General features: G+C 45.5%; 1 long non-coding RNA gene across 1 annotated transcript; it reads left to right on the top strand.

Annotated features, from left to right (window-relative positions):
• Positions 1-697: 697 nt before the first annotated feature.
• LOC136475972 (uncharacterized) lies at positions 698-4,532 on the top strand. The gene is made up of 3 exons (XR_010763343.1): positions 698-1,326; positions 1,795-1,978; positions 4,322-4,532. It is a non-coding gene; the product is annotated as an uncharacterized lncRNA (long non-coding RNA).
• Positions 4,533-27,713: the final 23,181 nt, after the last annotated feature.

Raw genomic sequence — 27,713 nt, 5'->3', positions numbered from 1 at the left:
CGGCGCCGCTGGCGGAAGGGCCCGCCGCACCGCCGGCCGCGCCGGCGGGGGCCTCGGAGGGCACGGCCGCCTCGGAGGCGACCGAGGCCAGCACGGCGGTGGCCGAGGAGGCGGCGACGAGCAGCGGCGACGAGGACCTTCTTCATCTCCATTGCGGCTGGTGGTGGCGGTGGTCGGATCGTCGCTTGCTTCCTGCTGCTGGATTGGTCGAAGGAAACCCGCCTCGCGCTCGAGGAGATGTTATTCTGTTTATTGGGTGGAATTGGGAGACTGCTCGCTCGACGGTCGGCGTGCGTTGAGTGATCTCTCAATTGCTTCTCCTGCCTCAGGACGGGGCGCCGCTTTTATAGGACCTCCGCCGCGGCAGCGCGAGCGGCCGCGAGCGAAGCAAGGGCGGCGGTTGGTTCGCTGCCGGGCTGGCCGTGGCTTTGCCGCTTGCCAGAAATAGGGTGATTAGCTGGTTGGTTTGCATTTTTTTGCAGGGTTTGGAGTTGGATTAACGATTTAACGGTGGTTCTTGGAGCGTCACTGGCCGGGCGGATCCTAGGACTTGGTGGATGTTGCGGAAACACGCTGCTCCCTCCGTTCCATTCTCATTTATAAACACAACTTACCTAGGCATACTATAAATTTATATTTATAGTAAAAGCTATATCTCTTCACAACTGAAAAGGCTAAAGAGTGGACACCGTTTTGGTACGACATTCTCACGTGGGGTCCGTCGTCCTGCCTCCTGCGTTCCCGCAGCCTCGCCACGACGTCCGTCCCTTGCGACAACATTCAAAAGGAAATAGCTAAAAGGAAAGAGCTCCCGTGATTCAGCCTTCGATCCCGCGATTCATCCAGTCCGCCTCCGCATCGGAGCGCCCCAATCGTCGCCCTCACCCAACTGGCCGTGCCTGACGCCCCCCGCACCTGCCCGGAGCTGGCTGTGACGCCGCCTGCGCCCGCCCATAGGTGGCCGCGCCGACGCCGCCCCTCGCCCGCCCACAGGTGGTCGTGCCGCCGCCGCACGCCCCCGCCTTCTCCGGTTCGCCTCCGTGACGAGCTCCGCCCCTCCAGGCACCCCGCGCTCCATCCCTCCCTGCGCGGCTGCACCGGCCCGCCACAGGAGGTCAGTCCGGTCGTTGTCCGGCTACTCCCTCCCTGCAGCGCGCCCCGCGGCGCGACTCCTCCCTCCCCGCAGTGGCGCAGCATCCTTCATCCCCGTGGTGCGCCCCCATCCTGCTTCCGCCCCGTCCACCTCGTCGGAAAGCTGGTGACCACGGATCTATGGCGCGAGGTCAAGCTTCTCTCGGGTCTGGGTCGCTGGAGCGTCACCACCAGGTACATGAATCCCCTCACCGCTCTGTCCTCCCTTCTATGTCTCCATCTCCATCTTCCAAGTCCTAGGATCCGTTTTGCGACTGAACCTGAGGGTCAACCATAGGAAACCGAGGCTGCAGATTTCTGATTTCGTCTATATGTACCTCGTAACCAGCTTGCAACGCTCGTGATATGACTAGCAAAGTAGCAGCATACTGCTTTGTCAAAGTTGTTGTTTAATAAATAAGAAGCTCATCCAAATACCGCTCCTTAAAAGTGTCAGCATTTCTATCCGAAATGTGGAAATTTTGTATACTGTGCAATTGAAACATCCTACTGACTTTTTCAAACATATGACTCATGCTTGGACTGAATAAAGCACCTGATGAGGGTAGAAGTTGCTATTCCTAAAGCTTTGGTCGGGTATTTATGATCTTATCTGTTACAATAGAGTTTGTGATTATTTTTTCTGGCCGCGACGCCCCGCAGCTGGCCGCGACGCTGCATCCCGTCGAGCGAAACTAGAGGAAGCAGCAAGAACTAGAGGAAGCAGTCGGAGGAGGCCTCGCACATCCTGCACGCCCTCGTGATCTGCAACTGCTCCGAGGACTCCATCGTGGTGAACCCTAGCTTCTTCAACGCCTCCTACACCATCGCTTGCTGCTGCCACCAGGTGTGCCAACCCCTTCCTGCTGCCATTTATTTTGTCACTTGTCTCCTTCAATAATATTGCCATAGCCTTATAATTTTTACACTCTTTACAAGCAAAATTGCCTTACTGATATGAAACATTAAGCATAAGTAATTGATAAATTATACAGCTAAAAATATTGATGTGTCCACCAAGGATGCTTTCACCAAGTACTCCTTGACGTATAAGAAATAGCAGTATAGCACAACCACCATGCAACGAACTTGACAGGAAAGACCCTACACTATCATTTCTTTGCAATAGTCGGCCTCAACAATCACGAAGCACAAGCCTAATGCCAGTGTTTAAATGATAGGAAAGTACATGGATACTAAAAGGAAATACTATTATTCCTTATCCGGTGCCTTTGATAATTTAAAATGTTATTTACAATCAATAAGTTTAGCAATCGGAGCATCATACATACTGTTCTATCAAAAATGAACAAGAGTATTTCGAGATGGACCTGCTATCAAAGCAAATCTCAACTAAATGCATAGACACAGTTGCATCCTAAAAAAAGATAAAGAGAATAGGTTATTAAGTTATAGCTATTAGGATGAAGAACCTAGGTGATTATACATGTTTTTAGCATAATCTACTACCAGTTCTCAGATATTTTTATATGAAATAAACTAATCAAGGTCACATAGTTGCAACTTTGCAAGTCTAGGCTAAATGCTTAGGCACACAAGTTGCATATTGATAAAAGGCCAAGAGAACTCACCTAAACAAACAATTAGCTCAGCAGTGCAGACAACCTGGGCATCTAGACAGACCCCATGCTACATTCACGAATCACAGATTGGATACAAAGCTCATGACAATGTGTCAATATTACACAGGCTGACATGCACTTTATGCTTTTCACATTTACCATGTGGCAAGGGAAAGTGGATAAAAAAGACATGTATAAATGAGTCTGTGAAAAGGAACATACTGTATCATGTGTAGAAGACAGGTCGATAGCCTTAGCGGATCTCTCTGTGACATAGAAAATACACGTCTTCATCAGGGTTAGTGTTCTTGCATCCCATAGCTAGGCATGGAAAGGCTGTGACCTCTATTCTAAGCCAACCAGAGGCTGATCGGAGCTGTGCAATAGTTATGAGTGGATAAATATCTAAATCTGAACTTTATTTGGTTTCTTGTTTTTTTTTGCCAACATGAAAACCATCTCAGTAGAGAGATGTAGTCTAATGAGCTCACATACAATTACTTGGAGAAAAAAATATTATGGACTGCAGTGCCATGTTCTTACCATCATAGCTAATAATAGGGATTTCGTTTGTACAGATTTATGCAATTTAATTTGATTTTGGTTGATGATCTGTGTTCAGAATTATGCACACGACAATAGTCATTGAACAAGTTCTTAGCTTTAGTTAGCAAAAAGGCTTGATATGCTGCAGGGGGCACCACTATTATGACAACGGTGACCCATATGAATTTGCTCTTGGAAATGGCCAAGAGATAAACGGTTATGCTCCTTTCTTATAATAACAATAAATTTTCTATGTTTATCTACGGTCCAGTGTCCATACTAAAGGTGGTGTGTGTCAAAATTGAAGGTATTAGATGCTAACCTAATCTTAGGATTCTGAAATATTTAGTCTACTGAGTTATTATTAGTAACCATGTGAAATTTATTAAGGTCTACTCAAGCAAAGTATGCATATGATTCAAGTTCCGCTGGTCCACTTGTGTGCTAATTTTCTTGATTTCCTTCTAAGCTAGAAGCTATAGATTTTTAACCCCAATCTGTGCTGGTTTGGATAGAAACATATAGGCTTACAGTCAGTTTGCAATATAACACATGTTCATTTTGTTTCAAAACTGAACACATGTGAAACAATGCAGTATTATCAAGTATGTGGCTTCAATTCAGTTACAATGTTGAGTTAAAAAATCAGTTACAATTATGTGCGCAATTGAACATTCTCTGTTTTTCTTACCGTGTCCATGAAACTTTAGACTGTCATTATTTTCTTTAGTGTTATGTTGTTTACTCCTGATCATCTTGCAGTCTGAATTTCCAAGTTTTAGTTTTAAATCTTTTATCCAGTTTTCAGTTTTAAACAATGTAATATGTGCAATCTGAGTTTTTGTAGTGCTCATACATTCTCTATTCTCTAATATATCCAATTTTTAGTTTTAAACAATATAATATATGCAGTTTGAGCCGGGTATCGTTGCCTGCTGTAATTTTATATGTGGAGCATTGGTTGCATTTTTTCAAAGATTTTGACTGGTAGGCCTTTATTCCCTGGAAAAAATCAATGACTGATCTCTTTGTCACTTCATTGACAGATACTATTTTTGCAGGTATGATGTTACCATTCATGAAAATATTAGCATGTTTATATAAACAAAGAGAGAAATCAAATAGGAGGAAATAGCTAGGTACCCTTTTTAGAGAACTTCCATGCACATTCTTCAGTGTTCAAACTCTTTGCATTTTCAGTTTGCATTGCTGTAAATTGTGTTACTTTGAGCACTTGACTTTGGACAAGTTGGTCGAAGAGCAACTTGTCATTGTTAGATCAGCACATCTTACTTTGCAATATATGTCTAATTAGCTACTGAATACCAAAGAATGAGGATCCATGGACAATTTTTCTTTTAATTATTTGTATAAAATATACTTTGTTGTCCAATCACAAAAACTTGTCATTGGGTTGTTTGGAGATATATTAACTGGCACAGAACTGCTAAGTTCATTTAACAGAGAAGAGTATCTATTATATTAAAAATGTTTGGACACATCACTCGTAAAACATCACTCTTCAAGTATGTCAAACATGCCTAATATATTATGTTAGTTTTTTTTGTTGATTGTACTTTTAATCAGTGAGACCATATAACTAATCTTGGGTGTTGGCTTCCACCTTTCAGTTTTCACTGTTTCTATTTGCTACTATTAGGAATATACCAACAATACTATAAATGCATACCTTGATGATTGCAAACCATCAATGAAAATTTTAGCCATGCACAAAATTCAATTTGTAGTATTGACATTTCGAACATCACGCTCGCATTATCGTTTTTTAACAATACAACACGTTCATGCTTAAATTATTAGGGCATTATTTGTTTCCGTTGCAACGCACGGAAAGGTCTATATAGTAGAGTTGGTGAACCTAGCGACGCCGCGCTCTCCGTGACTGTGTTAATTTCATGAACTTTGCTTTTTGAATTAAATATCACTTTAACGTTGGTATTTAATTTCACAGTATTGTTATCTTATTGTGCGATCTGTGTGTTTTTAGTACAAAAGTTTAGTTGTCCTGTGGCAACGCATAGGCATGCTACCTAGTATACCTTAAAAAAACCAAAACAACCTATAATTCGATGAAACAAAGGATGATACTATATAATAAAAAAATTACATATATGTACCATAGCCATCTTGAAATCTGTCTATTAAAACTTTGTATGAACTTGTAGATATGCAAAAACATTTATACTCAATAGGTAATTAATGAAATTTTCTAGTATAAAAAGTATAATTAATCCATTGTATGACAACCTATCCAATTATTATTCAACACATACCAAAATTCACACTCATTTATTCAAAAAAAGAGTTACGTATAATATATTAAGGAATGGTATAAAGTATTGAGTTCATATATTCTTGGTTCTTATTATAAAGAAACATGGATTAGATAGAAAGCATATGATATTACAAAGATATTCAGAAACATTATCTATCTACACTATGGGTGTGTTTGGTTGGTGTATAAGACCTGGTCTGCCTGGCCAATTAAACCAGGACAACTAAAGCATGGATTTAGCAATACAAGATGCATTTATTTGGTTACGTTGACTAGCTTAGCCTGTATAAGATAGGTTGTGTTTGGTTGTCTGCTTTACCTTGAATAGAATCATCTTACCCTAAGATCAATAAGTTTACTGCATGTTGAAACATTTTGTCGAACATGTGGTGAGCAGATGATGTAGCAAACACATCCGCCGTGACTGTGCCACTATAGCGTCATCATCCTCTCCGATGATTCTGGGAGGGGGTTTGCAGACCTTCTAGAGATTGGGCAAGACAGTGGTGAAGCAGATGATTTGGAGGCACAGGACGTCGATGTCGTTCTCCGTGTAGTACTCCACGTCATGCTCCTCCTCCGCCTCCCCCTCGACGGAGATGGGTGCTGCCACATTCGCCTTCCTCTTTGGCAAGTACTCTGCATGGGTTGGTTGGTGTGGGGTGCTCGGTGGGGTGCCGCAGCGCAGCTACTCTAGGAGCTCAGTAGTAGCGTGGTCACATGAGGCGAAGCCCTCGCGACAGCGTGAGGCGGACGTGATGATCATCTTGGGTCACGTCTTGGCGGAGCCCTTACAGAGGAGCGAGGTGTAGGCGTGGCAAATGGTGTATATGCTTCCCATTTTATTATATCGGTTAATTCAACAAAACACACTACTATTTTGTCTAACACTTGTGCGTTTCAATATTGTAATGACCCGAGTTTGTTACACCATAGGCTATCATTTTTGGACATCCTTAACAACCCAAACCAAACAAATGCTATGTCCTAGCAACCAACTACCCGACGACGCACCGTGTCAACCACCGTCAACTAAGGTCAACCAAGCGACCATCAAAGGAGGACGCCAATTGAAGAAACCAACTCAAGACAGTTATGTTCACCAAAGGGATGAACCAGGCCATTGCAAGCCTCAACATGGATTCAAGGTCAAAGGAATTAGGTTTTCAAGCTTGATAGGCGAAACCAGAATCTACCGGACAGTCCACCATGTCTAGCGGTGGGGTCGGCTACTGCTGGCTGTGCGACGGCGAAGGAATCGGCTGATACTTCAAAGGAAAGATGCTAGTAGTAGGCACATTTGGGAGCACTCCTACAACAAAAGTTAAGTGTCAATTCTTGATTCACCAAGTTGGAATATGTGAGGTACAAATCTAAAAATTAAAGGGAATTTTATTTTATACTGGTCGAAGCAGAACCTGATGTAGCAACTCCCTGAAGGTATGACGTTGGATGGGATACTAGAGTTACACCTGCAAGAAAAGTGAGCTCAAGTCAAATGGACATAAGAAATTTAAGGTACGGATTGTGTAATGGGCAAAAACCTGTAAAGTGAGTAATATGGAATTACCTGGAGACGCTAGCTAGAAAACCCAGTAGATATGGGCGGCAAGGTTGTCATGGGACTGCCTAAGCTGTGCAATGTTCTGAGCATTAGCCGCCAAGTCATTGTGGACTCCCTGTAGCTCTTCCCTAGAGACGAGCAACTCCATCCTCTCCGCCAAGCTACGCATTGAGGTCTGTAGAGGGCTAACAAGGTGTTCCTACAAGTAGCCTTGTTCATGCTCAAACCTCTGATCAAGGCTCCCCTCCATTGGCGCTATCATGTTGTGCACATGAGCATGGATGTCCTCAAAATATGGATTGAAGAAACTGGCTGGAGGCACCCAACCACCTTGACCCCTAGCACCCGCATCCCTCCTGCGACCATGAGCATCACCTCGAGCTGAAGACTCACCTCCCTTAGTTGATGAGCCTGAGGTTGAGGCAAGCCCTTGGTGAAGAAATCCTTGTCATTGCCACACGAAGGAAAGGACTTGTGCACTATTTCCTCAACATCCTAGAAGGCTGTCTTGGATTTGATCAGCGCCATGATGTAGGGCTAGTGACCCAAGGTACTCCACACCTCATGCTTGCACCACATCAGCTCCTCAATAAGGAAATCAATCCAGTTCACCTTTGTACCATCTAGGATACTCTTGATGGCCACATAATACTTCTCACGGACAGCATCAGAGTTACCAACCTTAGGTAGCAGAGTACAGCGAAGCATGGTGTTCAGTACACTTGGTTCCACTACTAGATCCTTGACCTTTCCAAACTTGAAGTCTAGAGTCACATAGAGCTGAGCCACCTCACTCCTCTTCTTTGCCTTGGGAAGCTTGTTCATTTGCTCTCCCTGCTTCATGGTATGATAGTCAAGCTAGCACACATCTGCAAATTCCCTAAAGGAGGCCTTGTACTTGACCTTCCCAGTCATCCACTTGATTGTTTCCTTCTCATAGTTCACCTCCAGTGTGGAATAGAACTGTCAGACCATGGCTTCATTCCAATTATGACGGAACCTCATGATCTTCTTCAACCTAGCCTCCTCAACTTTGGATAGTAAACCCAAAGAGGCTCATACTTGCTCATGAAGTCCCAATCCACCCACTTCTGGTTCATGCACATGACAACCTGCTCGAACCTGCCCCAGAAGATGTCATACTGGTCACGAGTATGAAAGAAAGCATTTGGGGATGATTATGGCTGGCTAAACTGCTTCAGTTCATAGGCATTGTGGAAGGCTTTGAGTGATCCTCCTTCCACCTCCTCTAATGAGTGGGCAGACCTGATATGTCGATGGGGGATACATCTATCCTTGGGTTGTATTCCTACCCCTCATCCTCAGACTCTTCCTCTTCCTTAGCACCTTCCTCACCCTCGTCGCCCTCATCATCATCAATCTCATCACCACCATCACTCCCTTGTTCCTCCTCATCATTACTATCATCTTCACCACTCCTAGATGGTGATGAAGATTATCAAGGCAAAACCAAAGGTGACGACAAAGGCAAAGGTTGTCGCCATGGTTGAGCCGGCTGACGCCTTCGTGGAGCATTTGAGGCACTATTGGACCTTGCCCTATGTGGAACTGAAAGCTCTAGTTTGGTTTTAGTTAATTGATGAAATCCTAAGTGCTAACCTAGTTTATCAAAGTGATTATGAGATATGTAGCACTACTCTAAGTGATGAAGCAATGGCGAAGATCATGATGATGGTGATGGCATGATGATGATCAAATGCTTAAACTTGAAAAGAAGAAAGAGAAAAACAAAAGGCTCAAGGCAAAGGTATAAATTATAGGAGCCATTTTATTTTAGTGATCGAGACACTTAGCGAGTGTGATCACATTTAGGATTGATAGCCGTACTATTAAGAGAGGTGAAACTCATATTGAAATGTGGTTATCAAAGTGCCACTAGATGCTCTAACTCATTGCATATGCATTTAGGATCTAGTGGAGTGCTAACACCCTTGAAAATGTTTGTGAAAATATGCTAACACGTGCACAAGGTGATACACTTGGTGGTTGGCATATTTGAGCAAGGGTTAGAAAACTTCACCGACGGAGTGTCCGCCCGTAGAGTGCGAACAGTCCGACGGTGCCACCGACGCTCTTTACAAAAAAGACGAAGGTCACTAAAAGTGATCGGACGCTGGTCTCGGTTGGACCGGTGCGTCCGGTCAGTGGCAGCAGAGGGCGCATGTTTCGGTCTTCGACCGGACACTGGCGCTAAAAGTGACCGGACGCTGTCAGGGTGCGTTCGGTTAGTGCTGACGTACGCTGACGTGGGGCGTATAGAAGAGACATTGAGTGACCGAACGCTGGGTGAGTCCGGTCGAGCATGACCGGACACGTCCGGTCGTGAAATGTCGCGTTTGGAACCTTACTGGAAATGACTAGACACTAAGATCCAGTGTCCAGTCACTTTCTAACTGACACGTCCGGTCATCACTTGATTGTTGAAATCAGGCGATCGGCATTTGAAGCCGATGACACGTGGCGCACATTGCACGACCGGACGCTGAGGTCCAGCGTCCGGTCAATATGACCAGAGCATCCGGTTGGCCCGTGTTCAGTGCAGTGAGGAGCCCAATGGCTCTATTTCATGGGGGCTTTTATTTAAGCCCCATGGCCGGCTTAAGCTCACTCTCTTGGCCATTTGCATTGACTTAGCAACCTTGTGAGCTTAGTCAAAGCCCTCTCACTCATCTCCATCATTGATTCATCATCATTATGAGATTGGGAGAGAATCCAAGTGCATTGCTTGAGTGATTGCATCAAGAGGCACTTGGTATTCGTGTTTCATTGTGGGATTTGCTTGTTGCTCTTGGTGGTTGCCACCACCTAGATGGCTTGGTGCAGCGGTGGAGGATTGGCATGAGTTGGTGATTGTTCGTGGCCATCACCGGTGATTGTGAGGGGATTTGTACCTTCCCCGGTGGAGCGCCGAAAGGTAACTCTAGTGGATTGCTCATGTCATTGAGTTACCTCACTTGCGGGTAGGTTCTTGTGGTGTCCAATCATGTGGACAAGGTTTGTGAAACACCTCTTAGCCGCTGAACCACCAAGTGTTGGTCGACACAACGGGGACTAGCGTGTTGGCAAGCACATAAACCTTAGGAGAAAAATCGATTGTCTCTTGCCATTTGATATTCTCCTAGTGATTGGCTTTATATTCATCTTGTGATTGGTTCATTCCTCTACACGGCGGTATAATCATCCTACCCACTCATTTATATTCTTGCAAACTAGTCGTAGCAAGCTCTTTAGTATAATTAGATTTGAGAGCTTGCTTTGTTAGTTAAGTTTGCTTAGTGGAGCTCTTTAGAGTAGAAAGATTGAGAGCTCTTAGTGAGTAGTATCATAGCAAGTTGTATGTCTAGCTATCATTACAACTAGAATTGTTGGATAGGTGGCTTGCAACCCTTGTAGAGCTAGAGCAGGTTTGCATTTTGCTATTTGTCATACTAATCAAATTGCTCTAGTTGATTTGTAGATTTTTAAATAGGCTATTCATTCCCCCTCTAGCCATATTAGGACCTTTCAAGTGGTATCGAAGCCATGGTCACCATTTGATTAAAGCCTTAACAACCTCGGTGTCAAATTATGGCTCAAGTTGTGTTCAACCATGTGGGGGGCAAACCACCGTTCTTTGATGGCACATGCTATGAATATTAGAAGAGAAAGATGAGGATGTATCTTGGTTCAATCAATGATCAAGTATGGGAAGTGACCGAGAATGACTATGTTATCATTGATCCCGATGATCCCACCAACCAAGATAAGATCAATAAGCAATGCAATACAATGGCTCTCAACACTATATACAATGCCATTGATTCCAAGGTGTTTGAGCAAATCAAGGATTGTGAAAAAGCAAATGAGGTGTGGAAGAGATTGGAGGAAATATATGGGGGCACACCAGCGGTGAAGTGTGCCAAGTTATATATCCTCAAGGATAAATTGACAAGCTTCAAGATAAAGGAAGATGAGAGCATTCCGGAGATGTTCCATTGTTTGCAAGTAATTGTCAATGATTTGAAGGCATTGGGAGAGAAGATCAAGGATGATGATGTCTCTCATCAGTTCTTGATGTGCCTACCTCCAAGATTTGAGATGTTGAGATTGCTCATCATAAGAGGAGGATTGAAGGAGATTACCCCCAACCAAGTACTAGGTGATGTCATAACCCAAGAGACATACCATGTGGAAAGGGAGGGGGATGACAAGGAGGACAAGAAGGAAGAAGAAGAAGACAAGAAGAAGAAGAGTATAGCATTTAAGGCTAGCTCATCATCATCCAAGAACAAGGGCAAATCTAAGAAAGAATCAAGTAGTGATGATGATCTTAGTGACATTGATGATGAAGCTATGGCCCTCTTTGTGCGCAAGATGGGAAAATTCATGAAGAAGGGCTACGATGTAAGAAAGAGAAGAGATCATACCAAGAGCAAAGAGCATGTGAGATGATGCTACAATTGCAAGAGCCCCGATCATGTTGTAGCACATTGTCCCTACAATAGTGATAATGATGAAGATGAGAAGAAGAAGCATAAGAAAGATAAGAATGAAAAGAAGGAGAAGAAGGAGAAGAGAATGACCTTCCAAAAGAAGAAGGGTGGAGGCTATGTAGTCACTTGGGATAGTGATGGCTCATCGGATAGTGATGACTCTAGTGATGATGGTAAGAAATCTATCAAGAAAGCACTAGCAAGCATCGCCATCAACAACAAGCCCTCCATCTTCGACACTCCATCGACATGTCTCATGTCAAATTAAGGACCGACCGTTGTTGGGCCTCGAGTCATGTTGAATGCATGCCTTACATTTATCTGGCCGAATAAAGTACCTTCCGACCACAAAGCTGGGAGATTATTCGGGCTGAGTAGATTGCCCGCAGCGCACTGTGCTAGAGCAGGTGTGGTAGGACACGGGGGCAAGATGATAAGACCAAAGTGCAGTCGGTCAGCCCCCAGGTACATGTGGTTCCTGGCAAACTTAAGATTCTTGGATAGTTGACTCGGTGATCAATATCTCACTTTAGTGGGTGAGTAAGGTTTGTGTAAGGAATAAATCACCAGCTGGTTAGGAATCGATTCGAATCGTCATCGCTCCTGGATAGTGAGCACTTGACTTGAGTTACTTCATCGTAGTAAATATTGATGGAACACTTGGACAGTTATAATGAATATGACATTATGGAAGTTGTTTAATGATCATTGGTTATCATTATCTGCTTAATCACATGTTTGCTCTAGTATAGGTGCAAATCTAGTCGACAGGTTATAATTAATTAACTTGGCAATAATGTCTTTAGAAAGGTTCTTGAAATGCTAAAAATGCTTTCTTTGCAAATGAGTCAGCTACCCTACTATAAAGCCCTTCATAATCCTTGGTGTCACTTATTTTCGGTTATGTCGGGTAAGTCTAGCTGAGTACCTTCTCGTACTCAGTGTTTTATTCCCACTTGTTGTAGATAGGCAGATGTATTACGGCTACTATATTAACTGCCTTTATCCTGCGATGGGTGATGCTTAGGACCATGGGCATGGTCATTCCTTATGTCTCGTCTGATGCTTTTGGTGGAGATGATCATTCGCTGACACTGTATTTGAACTCCGTGTGAGTGTGTGTGGTTTTGAACAAATGACTTCCGCTACTTTTATTCGAACTCGTTTTGTAATAACTATGTTTAAACTCTGATGTATCTGAGATGCAAACTTTTATGTAATATATGATGGTGACCGCTAAACTTATTACGATCTTGGCTGGAATGAAGTTGGTTTGAAATCCTTTGTGATTTCACGGACTACCAGGTTATACGGGCTTAAGTTTGCTAAATCGTCTGCTCTGGCGGATGATTTTCTTACTTAATTTCGTATAATTGGTCGGTTCTGTTACAGCTGGCATCAGAGCATGGTTTAGCGTGTTACTGTTCACAAGTGTATTTAAAACAAAAAGGCATTTGGAAAACGTGATTTTTAAACTATAAAGTGTGCCAGTGGTCATATTCTTTATGCCTAGTTAAGGACTTTAGGTGGCTTAATTTAGTACTGACTTGGGGTTCTTGCATCATATTTCTCTTTCGTCGCTCATACGGCGTGCTATTGTATGAGTGCCACTTGTTTGAGTGGTAATGTATGGATCAATTGCCTCTACGCCTCGGTAAGTATGAGTTGTGAGAGCATGATCGGATACACCGCCGATCTAGGGTGAATGCTTATATGATGCTGGAGTAATTACATGTTCTACGCATGTTTTACAAAGGTATCTCATGTGTGGGTCTTCCATCTATTGAGGCGATGCCGTCAATAGGACGATGGTTCAGGTAGTTACTACCATTATACACGTATCTGGGGATTCATGTAGAGCGTGTAGATAAAATTTTACTGCTTTTATGCATTCATTGGGAATTGGGCTGAAATGAATCTTCTGCAGGTACATAACAACGCTATCGTGTAGAACGTATTAGTTACATATTTGAGAGATCGTTTGTATGCCACCGAATTCATCGGTAGACTTATTTATTTCATAAGTTTGTGAGAACGTACGGCACGTACATACATCATATTACTTGTGCATTTCATTCATGTCATGCATTCCTCCCCTTATAAATTGATTATCTCATTTTGATAAAAGTTGTATCACCTAAAATATGTTTCCCCAGGGTAATAAAAGAACTTTTGCTACAGATGGCCCACACGAAGCAGACCGCCCGTAAGTCCACCGGAGGAAGAGCACCTCGACGTCCGTTGGCCCTGAGGGAGCACCGCACCACGGACACCTTCTTGAGTGAGTTTGGCATGTTGACCTTGCTTTGGAGAGTGCTCCATGATGTAGGGTACCCAGAGGGTCAAGAGCCGGTGTACTCTTGGAATGAGAGCTAGTTAGCAGAGCATGGACTTGTAGTGGTAGAGATCACGGTTCCTGCTCTCGGGGATGCTCTAGATTGGGATGGTTGGCACTTGGAGTTTGAGGGTCACACTCCTGCTGAGGGTGTAGAGGGAGCAGCCTTCTATGTCATCAGGGATATTATGAGCAGATTTCCTAGTGAGCTTGCAGCAGCTCTAGCTGGCACTTTTTCTAGGGATGATCCTTGTGATGCCATTTGGGTTCAGCCTCAGGGAAGCGCCTTGGTCAGAGGTCTAGCTAAGGGACAGGCTAGCGACAACCATTTTATGAGTGCTATGTTTGCCGCCATCAGAGCATATGAGGGTCTCGAGAGTACCTACTGGACTTTGACTGGCTTGCGTGGTCAGGATAAGCTCAAGGGGAGAAAGCAGAAGAAGAGATAGGCACGTACTATAGCTAGTTTGCAGGAGCAGTTGGCTGATATGAACTTACAGCGAGACCAGGCGGTTGAGAGAGGTGATAGAGCTATGCAGCAGGTGCATACATTGACTCAAGCCAACAACAATGCAGACCACATGATTGGATAGTTGGTTCAGGAAAGGAATGAAGCCTGGGACGAGAGGGACCTTCTGCTGTAGAGGGTCGATGAGCTAGAGGAATACAACGGCAACCTACACGAGGAGTTTCACGCGCTCTACAATGGGGTTGGCCCATATGCTCCACTAGACGCCGCTAGCATGGATATCGACGACGACAACGAGGACGAGCCTGTAGTTTCACCTGGGGGCGATGGTGACGTCTCTAATCCCGATGATGGCCCCGAGGAGTAGGCTAGTTGCCTTGCGCTAGTATCTAGGTCCTATCGCGATGACCTTTCTTTTGTTGGCATGTAACCTAATGTGTTTTGCTTCGAACTTATGAGACTTGGCATGTGGTTGGAACTTGATTAAGAATGCGATATCTGAACGCATAAAAGTCCAGTGTATGTATGCTGGCAATTTGGTTGTATGGACGTGATGTTTGCTATTGAAGTAATTTGATTAAGTGATGTTGTTTTAATTGGGATGTGATTGTTGTGCCTCTGTTTTATTGTATGAATTTATTCTCTCCAGTAAATTCAGTACGGCATAATTTTTCCTTCACTCACAATTATTACAGCTTCACTCAATCATTACTTGTTGCTAAAATATGCAGATGACAAACACTCGCTGAACCACGTATGAGGCCACTAAGACCGGTGCTAACGGTGCGGGGACCGGTGGTGGTGGTGGAAACCACGGCAACAACAATAAGCCTCCCCATGAATCGCATTTGCCACCTCCTCCCCCGTTTACCCCCGAGATGTTCCTCACACAGTTGCTCGAGAGTCAGCGCAACGCAGAACAATCCTAGAAGAACATGGAGGATTTTCTGCGTACCATCGCCAACAACGTTCAACGCGGTAACAATCAGGGTGGTGGCATTGGAGTGAACCAATATAGCAACTTCAAAGATTTTATGGACACCAGGCCGCCAATATTCAAGGAAGAAACAGAGCCACTTGATGCTGAGGAATGGATCAACACTATGGAAGATAAATTCCATGTGTTGAGGATGACTGAGGTATTGAAAATGGAGTATGCTACACATCAGTTGCAAGGACCAGCGGGAATGTGGTGGAAGCACCATCGCACCACCTTCCCTCCAAATGCTCAGATTTCATGGAGAGAGTTTGCTGAGGCCTTCCGTGGAGTTTATATTCCACCCGGGCTGACCGAGATAAAGTTGGGAGAGTTCTTGGCGTTAAATCAGGGCACCAAGACCATGACAGAATATCTGTATGCCTTCAACAACTTGTGTCATTATGCTCCCGACATGGTTGACACAGATGCTAAGAGAATCGCCAGTTTCAAGAGGGGACTCAATCCAAAAATGATGAAGCATGTGGGTACCAACAACCGAGTCAGATTCAATGACTTCATCAGCGACTGTCTGAAGCAGGAGAAGAACAACAACGTCAGCACCGCAGCCAAGACACGCAAGAGAGCCTTTGAAGGTGGTCCGTCCCAAGCTAGAGCACCTACAGGAGGTCATCCTCCATATCGCCCATCGGCACCTGGCGCGAGGTTCAGGCCACCTCAGCAGAGAAGTCAGAATTTCTGTGGACCCTAGAAGCCTTACAAGATGACAGTACAGCCCAACAAGGCAGCCGCAACTGCGGTACAAGGCAGTTCCAAGGGAGCTGTGGGATCTGCTGGGACAGTGAGGGGACCCTGCTATAACTATGATCAACCCAGCCACTTCTCGAGGTTTTGTCCGTATCCGACCAAGAAGAAGCAGCAGACTTATAATGCTAGGGTGCATAGTACGACTGTGGATGAAATTCCTGAGGGAGAGCCCGTCACTGCTAGTAAGTTTCTTGTCAACAAAAACCCTGCAGTTGTTCTATTTGATTCTGGATCATCGCATTCTTTTATGAGTCAAGCATTTGCACAGAAACATGAACAACTATGCATAGAATTGGGTTATGGTTACCGTATAAGTTCAGCAGGGGTTGATGTTTTGACCAACCGGATGGTTTGAGAGGCAACCCTTGAATTAGGTAGCAAGAAGTTCTGAGTGAACTTGATAGTTATGCCTAGACTAGTTTTGGATGTCATTATAGGGATGAATTGGATGAAGGATTGGGGAGCAGTTATAGATACTGGAAGTCGAGTACTTACCCTTAAGGATCCCCTAGGTGAGGGTATTTTCCAAGTACCATTGCCTTGGAGAACAGACCTTATAAGTGTTACATGTGCTATAGCAGTCATTCCTATTCATCAGATTCTGGTAGTGTGTGAGTTTCCAGATGTATTCCCGGATGAGCTACCTAGTCTTCCGCCGGATAGGGAGATTGAGTTTGGAATTGAATTAATCCCCGGAACAGCTCTGATTTCAAGGAGACCCTATCGGATGCCTCTAGATGAACTAGCTGAGCTAAAGAAGCAATTAGAAGATTTATCAAAAAAGGGGTTTATTCGGCCAAGCAAGTCTGAATGGAGATGTCCTGCCTTATTTGTGAAGAAGAAGAAAGAGGGCACGTTGAGAATGTGCATAGATTATAGGCCACTCAACACTGTAACCATCAAGAATAAGTATCCCTTGCCTCACATTGATGTTCTGTTTGACCAGTTAGCCAAGGCCAAGGTGTTCTCAAAAATAGATTTGAGATCCGGTTATCATTAGATCAAGATTAGGCCACAGGATATACCGAAAACTGTATTTTCCACCAGATATGGGTTGTATGAGTATCTTGTCATGTCCTTTGGCTTGATAAATGCTCCTACATACTTTATGTTTTTGATGAATACAGTTTTCATGCCAGAATTGGATAAGTTTGTGGTGGTGTTCATCGATGACATTCTGGTGTACTCTGAGAACGAGAAGGATCATGAAGAGCATCTAAGAATTGTCTTGACCAGACTTAGGGATCATCAACTGTATGCTAAGTTTAGCAAATGCGAATTCTGGTTGAAGAAAGTTTCTTTCCTTGGTCACATTCTGTCAGAAAATGGAGTTTCAGTCGATCCAAGTAAGGTGCAAGAGATTATGAATTGGAAAGCACCAACCACAGTTCCTGAGATTAGAAGTTTCTTAGGACTAGCCGGTTACTACCGTCGCTTTATACCAGACTTCTCGAAGATTGCCAAACCTATGACAAGTCTGCTACAGAAGGATCACAAGTTTATGTGGACAGAGGAGTGTGAAGTAGCTTTCTACACTTTGCGGAAACTGTTGACCACTGCTCCTGTTCTAGCACAACCAGATACCGAGAAATCATTTGATGTGTTTTGCGACGCATCGAAAACTAGATTAGGCTGTGTTCTTATGCAAGAAAGGAGAGTCATTGCTTATGCATCACGTCAATTGAGAAAGCACGAGGTCAACTATCCAACACATGATCTTGAACTTGCTGTAGTTGTATATGCCCTAAAAATTTGGAGACATTATCTACTTGGTAATGTGTGCAACATTTTCATAGATCACAAGAGTCTTAAGTACATCTTTACCCAACCAGAGCTGAATATGAGACAGCGCAGATGGTTGGAATTGATCAAGGATTACAACTTGAAGGTGCAATATCATCCTGGAAAAGCCAATGTAGTGGCAGATGCTTTGAGCAGAAAGTCACATTACTTGAATGTGCAGCCATTACTTGAAGATGGGTTCGATTTGATGCATCCTGCTGTGTTACATAGTATTCAGATTAGTTGCTCCTTAGAGAGTAAGATAATAGAGGGCCAGAAAACCGACAAGGGAATATTCCACATCAAAGAGAAAATAAAAGAAAAATTGTCTCAGCACTTTAAAGTGGATGAATAGGGTGTGTTGTGGTTTGACGACCGTCTTGTGGTTCCCAAGGATTGAGAGCTTAGGAATAAACTCATGGATGAAACTCACCTTTCTAAGCTATCTATCCATCCCGAAAGTAGTAAGATGTATCAAGAACTAAGACCTCGTTATTGGTGGACCAAAATGAAGAAAGAAATCACAGCATATGTTGCCAGATGTGACACATGTTGTAGAGTGAAAGCTATTCATATAAAACCTGCCGGTATGTTGTAACCCTTGTCAGTCCCTAGTTGGAAGTGGGACGATATAAGTATGGATTTTATCTTGGGTTTGCCCACTACTCAAAAGGGACATGATTCGATTTGGGTAATTGTGGACCATCTTACCAAGACCGCTCATTTCTTGCCTATCAAAACAGAATATCGACCACCTCAATATGCCGAGAAGTATATCGCAGAAATTGTGAGGTTGCATAGTATACCAAAGACCATAGTATCTGATAGAGGCTCAGTTCATGGCTCACTTTTGGGAACATTTACACAAAGGCTTAGGAACTAGTTTGATTCGTAGTACCGCTTATCATCCTCAGACGGATGGTCAGACTAAACGAGTGAATGCTGTTTTGGAGGATATGTTAAGAGCCTATGTATTGTCTTCTAAGGGATCATGGGAGTCATGGTTACCATTAGCTGAGTTTTCTTATAATAATAGTTATCAAGAAAGCATCAAGATGGCTCCATTCGAAGCTTTGTATGGCAGAAAATAGAACACCATTGAATTAGATCGAGCCTCGAGATAGAAGGTATTATGGCATTGACTTTGTAGAAGAAGCCGAGAAGAAAGTTCATATTATTCGACAAAATATGAAGGTGGCCCAATCACATCAGAAAAGTTATGTAGACAAAAGAAGAAGACCCCTTGTGTTTGAAGTTGGTGACTATGTTTATCTGAAGGTCATGCCAATGAAGAAGAAAAGGTTCAAAGTCCGAAGAAAGCTTGCCGCGAGATTCGTAGGACCATACAGGATCTTGGAAAAAAGAGGTCCAGTAGCTTATAAGTTAGAGTTACCTAAGACAATGAGTACCGTCTTCCCAGTTTTCCATGTATCACATCTCAAGAAATGTTTGCGTGTTCCGGAGGAAAGAATAGAACCTCGAGGCATCCAACTCAAATCAGATCTAGTGTATCGTGAGCAACCAGTCCGTGTGTTAGACACTAAAGAACGTGCTACTCGGAATAGTGTAGTGAAAACATACAAGATACAGTGGGATCATCATGATGAGGGAGATGCAACTTGGGAAATGGGAGAATATCTACAAAAAGCTTATGAAGATTTTTATAACAAATGGTTCGTAACCCAAATCTTGGGACGAGATTTTTATAAGGGGGGAGGGTTGTAACACCCTGGTGTTATGCCAGCATTTAGGCACTGCAAATCATGCATATCATGCATCATCAAGCATCCTAATCATACATGCCCAATCATGAAAATAATAACTGAAACACTGCTTCGAAACATATGAAACATGTTTGTGAAACCTGAATGTTGCATACACTTGTTAGAGTTATTTTGCCCTGATTATGTTTGCTAGGCTAGTAAAACATGTTTGGTTATCATTGTAAATCATCTAGAATTATTTAGTCCAATTTTTAGAGCAAAGTTTGTATTCAAATTATTGCCAAATTTTGTTTTTAAAAATAATTCTCCAAAATTAGGGTTTTGAGTTAAAATTGACTATAATTTTATAATTCAAAATCTATCAAGAATTGGACTTTGGTCATAAAAGCAAAGTTGTAGAGAATTAAATTCTAATCAACTTTCATTTTTGGGACATTTTCAAAAGATGTCATCTTCTTGCTCAAAATAATATTTGAAAGCTGGTATTTGAAAATTTCTTGAAAATATAATTTGAAAATTTCTTTTCTCCCTTCACGGGCCGCCGCCTCGCTTCTCGGCCCATGGCCGAAGCTAGCCCAGCGAGCCTCCCGCAGCACCGCATGCTTCACCTCGGCCCAGCCTAGCCCCGCGCGCGTCTGGACTACCTCCGCACACGCCGCGTCCGTTCCAGCTCGTCGTTCCGACCGCGGCAGAGCACGCCCACCGCATGGCGGCCATGCGCCGTCGACGCCGCCGTGCGTCGCAGCTGGCCTGTGTCCGCTCCCACGCGCCCGCCTACACCTGCCGACCGCGCTGCGCTCCTCTCCACTCCATCCCACCCGCTCTCTCGCTCTCCCGTGCTCGCCCCTCCTCCCGCGCGCAGCAAGCTCGCCACCGAGCGCCACCGCAGCCCGCCGGGTGAATTTACCGCCCCTCCTCCACCATGGCTAGCAATCAAGCGCCACCAGCTCTGCCTCACTCTCCGGCACTTGGTGCTCGTGGTTGTGGTGTCTTTTGAGCCCAGGTAGCGCATTCTCGCGCTTTGCCGACGTCGGCCATGGTGCCACCGTGCTCGGCCGCTGTGGAACTCCCCCTTCCTCCCCTTCTCCACCCTGCCTAGCTGCCTGCCTGCATTCGCCAACTCCTCGCGAACCTCATGCACTCACTCGCTTGCCCTGACCCGGCCGGTAATGGCCGCCGACCCCGCTGGCCGAGCCACGCCGCCGTGACGTCTCGGCGCCGGCATGGCCTTCGCCTCGGCCGAGCTGGGCCATGTGGCCGTGGGCCGAAGCCCCTGCTAGGCCGCCGTCCTTTCCCTTCGCTCAGACTACGCAGGCCGAGTGTGGTCGTGGGCCAGCTGGTTCCCACGGGCTGGCCCAGTAGCAATAGGATGTTTTATTTTTAGTTTTTCTTTATTATTTGAAAAGAGAAATGATTTGGAAAATGTTTGGATACTCAAAATTGCTCCAAATCTATTGAAATAAATTTTGCTAGGTTCCTTATCACCAGATCTACTTAAGAAAATTATTGCATGTCATTTTTGAGAGGGGAGCTTTAGTTGCTTGGGAGTTGTTGAGCACGAAGTGGGTCAGCAGTGAATGAGTGCGTCACAGTTAGAAGTGAAGAGAGGAGTATTTATACTCCAAGTGAAATTCCAACCGTTTAGATCTACGTCGGGAGTCTTAACGTAGATCTCGGGACTTCCGACAATAACAGAAAACACTGTTCACAACGGGTCAGAAGCCCGCGGGTGCAAGTCAGTGTCGGAACTCTCGACAAATGTCGGGACTTCCGACGTTTATCGGGACTTCCGACGTGCACAGTTAAACAAACAGCTAGCACCTCTGATGCCGGGACTCCTGGCTTGGGTCAAGTCAGTGTCGGAACTCCCGACAAACGTTGAGACTTCTGATGGTCGGAACTTCCGACGATCGTTGGGACTTCCAACAAGCACAGACAGCCAGCCAGACAGAAGCAAGGGTGTCGGGACTCCCGGCTTAGGTTGGGACTTCCGACCATCAGGAGTTTCGACTTACGTCGGGACTTCCGACGTCCATAGTCACAGAAAATTATTCTATGTGTTCGTGAAGTGCTAGAGTGTCTCCCTTTTGATTTTATTTTAATGCTTGAGCACTCTATATTCCTCAGACCAACTAAATTTGCATCCCTCTTTATAGTGTGGCGGATCCTAAACTCAAAATCAAAATTAAAACCTTTGGAGATTGTTTTGAGTTCTTCCGCCTTTACAACTTCAAGAATTGAGGGATACCATTTTATCTTTATCAACTCTTTGATTCTTTCACGGGACTAATAGCTGCGACATATCTCATTTAGATCACATTAGTCCCTAATTTGGATGTCATCAATACACCAAAACCCACATAGGGGGCAAATGCACTTTTAGAAATACGTATAGAGTAGAGAATCTCGATGACTAGGATAGAATATTCCTTTTAAGAGATGGAAATAGTGGTCGATGAGTGCGGATAGCGTGACGACGCTGAGTTGGGGACGCCACAAGCGAGCGGGTACGCACGGACGGCTACCGCAACGTCTAGGTTGGAGCGGCGACTGCTGACGCTGCCGAGCAGGTCTGTGAGCGGTGGGTAGGGCAGCACGATGGAGGCACGGCACAGCGTGTTAGCGCACATTAGCACATTCCTAGGCTCTCCTTGAGTCTAGCTAGTTCTTACCGAGAGATGTACATGCATACGTTCCTTTGCTCTCCTTGCATCTAGCTAGCTATGACCGTGATGTACATGTATATAGGCATAAGCCTTGATGAAATACAAACTGAGTTTTTATCATTCTTCTTTCTCACGCTTACACAGCGGACATGATCTGGGTTCGCACGAAGCCATGGGTCCACGCAGCGGGAGTGGAAGGTGCGCGAACAGGCGGGCAGGAGGCGGAGCTCGCCATCGTCGTGGAACATGCTCTAGCACACGGCACAGTCACGCGATGACCTAGGCACCAAGGTCAGCGACGAGGCTAGCGTGAACAGCACACGGTAGGAGCGCAATGAGTCGCTCTGCCTCCGCCAGGGCCGCCACCTCCCCTCCTCCCGCCTGGCCGTGCGTCGGCGAGCACCACGGGTGCCCCCACTGTGGGGTGTGCCATGAGCGGGAGCGGCGGCGCCTACTGTGGTGGCTCAAGCTTGTGCCCGCGTGCACCAGAGGCCGATGTCATGCCCCTACAGCGCTGGCGGCCGAGCTCATGCTTGTGTGTGACATCTTGCTTATGACAACATGCGCCAACAGGCACCATGTTTGCCGCATGGAGCTGCTCGTTCTCCCCTCGCTGGACGATGACAACATGGCCGTGGCATGCTGTTCTCCTCGCCTCTCTTGCCTACCGCTGCTCCTGCTGCGTGAGCGCACCCATACTCAGTCCCCGTGAATCACAGTGTGGCTCTCATCCATGGGTCACGAGCTGTGGACGTGCTAGCCGAGGGGTCTTGGGTTCGAGCTTATTGTTGGAGCTATTTCTGATGGGGTGGGTGGGCAGCCGTGCAGAGGCGGAACCAGGGGGGCCAGTAGGGGCCGCGGCCCCCCCCCCATGCAGCCAAAATCTTTTTGATCCACCTGTGCGGCCAAGCCCATAGCCCAACATGCAGCGTGGAAGATTTCAGATCTCCATTCCGTGATTTCTGTCAGAAGTAGAGGAAACGTCACGGATGAGAGGAGACTCGCGTCGCATCGCATTCGTAGTTTCGCACCGTACCGAGATGGGCGCCGTGGGCATCGCCGTGAGAGCGTGCGCGCCTCCCGCTCTCGCCGCCGCGGCCATGTCAGCACCCTCCGGCTCCATGGACGCCGCCCAAGCCCAGCGGAGCTACAGAGGAGCAAGCCCTGGATGACCGGCCGCGTGCTCATGCTCGTCCTTGGGCCTCGGCGGCACTGGCCACGTCGAGGGATCCACGGACCACTGCCACCTCGCTCTCCAGGCTCCGCCCCGACCTCGACATCCTCGTCGGAGGCAGCAACCGGTAGGTGCAGCAGTCTAGCCTTTTCTGTTGCGGATGAAATGAATCGATGCCACTTACAGGTGCTGCTGTTCCGTTTTAATTTGATTTGCCACTTTGCCAGGGAGAAAGGCAAATCCGTTGCAGCTAAGCTTTCGGCCAATCTGAGTTCGTCCAGGTCGACACCGGCGATGCGTGCATGCTAGAGGAAGCGCTGCAGGGTCATATCAGTACGTATGTGTTTAACTGATGGTATAGCTTCGCATTAGCAGCAAAGGTTCTCACATGGCTTCACATTATCGGTACTCCATACATTTGTCTGCCCCCCCCCTATCGTTTTGCTGGTTCCGCCACTACAGTCGTGGTCCATGGCTGTTGTATGGAATGGAAAAGATGAAGACGACAGTATGGAAGAAAAGAGAGGGTCTATTTTCTTAGAGAAAAGTAAACATAAGGGATTAGATATAAAAATGATTGTCACATTGGCATGCCATGTAAGCAAAATACTGCTGACAACAGTATGGACTTGTGGTGAACCAAAAATCAAGATAGGAGACCTAAAAATGCATTTTGAGACTTCGTGGACCTAAATGGCACACCCTTATAAGTTTGAGGACCGTTGATTTAACTCATTAATAAATTAATTTTTTTAAGCACACATGAAGCACGTACACAAAATGTTCGATAGTTTCGAGTTTTGAGATAGCTAAGTAAGGGAGATCATGCCACATAATAAATTGCCAATAGCACTTGATTTGTAGTTGTGTTTAAATATACACGTATGGATGGACGTATTTGGGGCGGTAATCAGCAAAGCCCATGTGGCGCGCAGCGCTCACATCACAGGAGAGGCCCCCCATCATCGCATATATACAACTCAAGTATCAAATAATCCTGTATACGACTCCGGTTCTCTCGGCCTTGTACAACTTACATAGTTACATACAAGTTGCGGTCATGTTCCGGATGGGATGGATCCGTCGCCCCCGCATCTCACACCTCGCACGCCCTGCGCCTCGTGCCTCACCCATGTCCCGTGCCTTGCGCCGCGCTGCTCTCACCTCGCGTCGCCCGCCCCTCGCACAGCACGCTGCTTACGCTTCACGCTGCGCTCCTCTGCACAGCCGAGGTCCGACCTCCACATCGTTGCATCGAGCTCCGTGCCGGCATCAAGCTCCGCGTCACCGAGCATCCATTGGGGGACAAGTAGATAAGCACATGTTGCAACCGTATGTTTCTTGCTTCATATGTATGTTGCATATGTTTTATCTGAATGATGCAAAAGTAGATCTGGTATTACATATATTGCAATTACTATACACGTATGGTGCAAGTGTATGTTTCAAATGTTTCAGCTGTTTCAAACGTATATTGTAAGTGTTTTATCTGGATGTTGGCTATACATGTATGTTGCAAGTGTATATTTCAAATATTTCACATGTTTCAAACATATGTGGCAAGTGTTTTATTTAGATGTTGCTCATGTTGCAGTGCTCATACATATATTACAAGCGTATGTTGTAAATATTTCCTCTGTTTCAGACGCACGTTGCAATAAATGCTTTATGTTGCAGGTGTTTCATGAGCAGGCGTGGTAAGGGGGCGTAGGTGAAGGTGGCCCCCTCGGGCGCAACAGTTCTCGCGTGCGTGAGCGGCAGCAGGCGCGGAGCACAAAGCTGTATCCATGGGCGTGGCAGCAGGCGCGGAGCACGAAGTTGCATCCATAGGCGGGCAGCCGGCACAGAGCACGAGGCGAAGCAGAGTATGAAGCTGCATCTATGCGAGCAGTAGGCGCAGAGCACGAAACTACACCCATAGGCACCGGTGGCGAAGCCAGCTCAAAACTAACCCTGGTGCAGTCTCTATTAAATATCAAGGAATCTATACCATTATTGAGGAAATACATGGAAAAAATGAGGTAGACATTACTAATTTTTGGTTTTAACGTGGTGCACGTGCACCTGGGCTGATGGGCACTCGGGTATCATTATTGAAAATTATTAAAAACGGACGAGGAGCGTGCGGACGCGCTAGTCTCTCCGTCTCCTTTCATGAATCTTCCCACAAACCACAATCTTCGATCCGATTCGAGTCCGAGGTGCGAGGGCCCTGGGGGACGTAGTAGGAGGTCTATCTCTATAAAATATAAACGGGCTGGGTGACCTCCGGTTATCTTGTTGCTTGTTTGCAAACAAATCGACAACAAATCTAAAGATCTGTTGGAGATTCATGGAGGCAGCAGGTTCAGGTTCAGGGAGCGCCGCCGCAGCGCGGGGCCGGGGCTTGTTGCCGTGCGGCCATCCTCGTCTGAGAAACGCTGCACCGCCGCCACGTAGCAGCTCCGCGTCCCCTCGGCGCAGGCAGGATTGGAACCCGCGGGAGCAGAAGGCAGCGGACGCGTTTACCCGGGCGATACTCGACTGCGTGCATGCATACATGGCCCTGACGGAAGAAGAGATAAGGGAGGAGTACCGCCGTGCCGGAAAGCTCCACAGGTACGACCCGGCCAACGACGAGCTGGGAAAGCGCATCGCCAGGGTCATCAAGATGTACCCGCCACCTCCAGGCCTCTTCGGCGACCCTGTCAGCTACCTCAAGCTCCTCGAGGACGACGAGGACGAGATCGATTGATCAGTCGCCGAAATAAACAATTTTAGGTCGATCTCTTCTTCGAACTAAGATATATCTGCACCAATTCGTCCTTGATCGTGGAGATGCTGTTAGTTTTTTGTGGTGAAAAGTGTCATTATGTTTGTTTACCTGTTTTTGTAATCAATCATGTCGTGGTAGTATAGTAGTAGTGCTGCATTGGTATACCATGAACTTGTCGTCGTTGATAAAGATAAATCTTTCAGTTTTTATTTTCAAGATGTAGCCCCTAAGGATCGCACAACCAACGGTCGCTTTTCTTATAACATAAACTCTACTCTTCTTGATACAATTAATGATATGCACACTCGTGCGTATTCGATATAGTCCTTGGATTCATCTTATTTGTTCTCTACAGTGCTTAAATAAGCTCTCTATATATTATAATAATATAGTGTAAATGATACCAAGTTTTGGTATATAATAATATCGTGTGAATAAGCTCTACTGCGCCTCAGTTCTATATAGTCCACTGGTCCACATTACAGTTTCCATACCAACATCAGGACGTATAACAGTATCTATAAGGCCAATGATGTTGATGTCCAAGTGCTTGGAGAACTTCGAGTAGGTAGGGCCAGTTGATTGTGTCAAAAGCTTTGTGGATGTCCAATTTAAGGAAGAGTGGTAGTATTTTCCCTCTGTGCATATGGCATATGACGTTTAGGGTGTAGAGGAAGTTGTCTTGAATACAACGTTTTTTAATAAAACACTTTGACAAGACAATACCAGAGTGTCTAGGTGCGGTGCCAGTATGTTTGCAAACACAATTGGAAAAGATCTTCTCTATGCTGTGAATTAAGATCGGTCGATAGTCCACCACCTTTATTAATTGCATCTGCCTTCTTGGGCAAAAGAATAGTGTTCACTGTGTTTAGCAACTCTAGGCTAGTCCAGTTCAAGACTCAAGTTGTATAAATGACTAAAGGATAACCACAAGTTGTGATAATTTCGTAGCATTCTCTGAAGAAGGTTCTAGTAAAGCCATCTGACCCCGGTGCTTTGTACATAGTCATGTATATTTAGAGCTTGTTCGCTGGTTGGTTTTTAGGCTGATAAGCCCAGCTGATGCTGGTTTGTTGTGAGAGGAAAACACTGTTGACTGGCTGATAAGCCCTGACTGAAACCAACAAGCGAACGAGCTGTTAATCTCCTCTTATGTCAGTGTGAAAGGGGGTCTCAAGCGAGGAGATGTTATTGGGAGCATATCCAAGGTCATTCCAGTTGTAGGTGTTAGTTGACAAGATCCCAAGTACTATTGAAAGTGTGTTTGTATTGCCTCTGTCTTAGCTTCTTGCGAGAAAACCAGACCGCCTTCAGTTTGTAAACACTGCATGAAGTTTTTCCTTCTTCCAAGGTTGGCCTCGATTTGCAAGAATTTTGTGTTCGCGTCTCCAAAGCGGACCTGTGTTAATCTAGAGTGCTGCTTCAGTCGTGCCTTTTCAATCTGTGCT

This window comes from Miscanthus floridulus, chromosome 8 (genome assembly GCF_019320115.1).
Source record: "Miscanthus floridulus cultivar M001 chromosome 8, ASM1932011v1, whole genome shotgun sequence".
NCBI classification, from domain to species: Eukaryota; Viridiplantae; Streptophyta; class Magnoliopsida; order Poales; family Poaceae; genus Miscanthus; species Miscanthus floridulus.
This window is presented reverse-complemented; position numbering and strand designations above follow the sequence as displayed.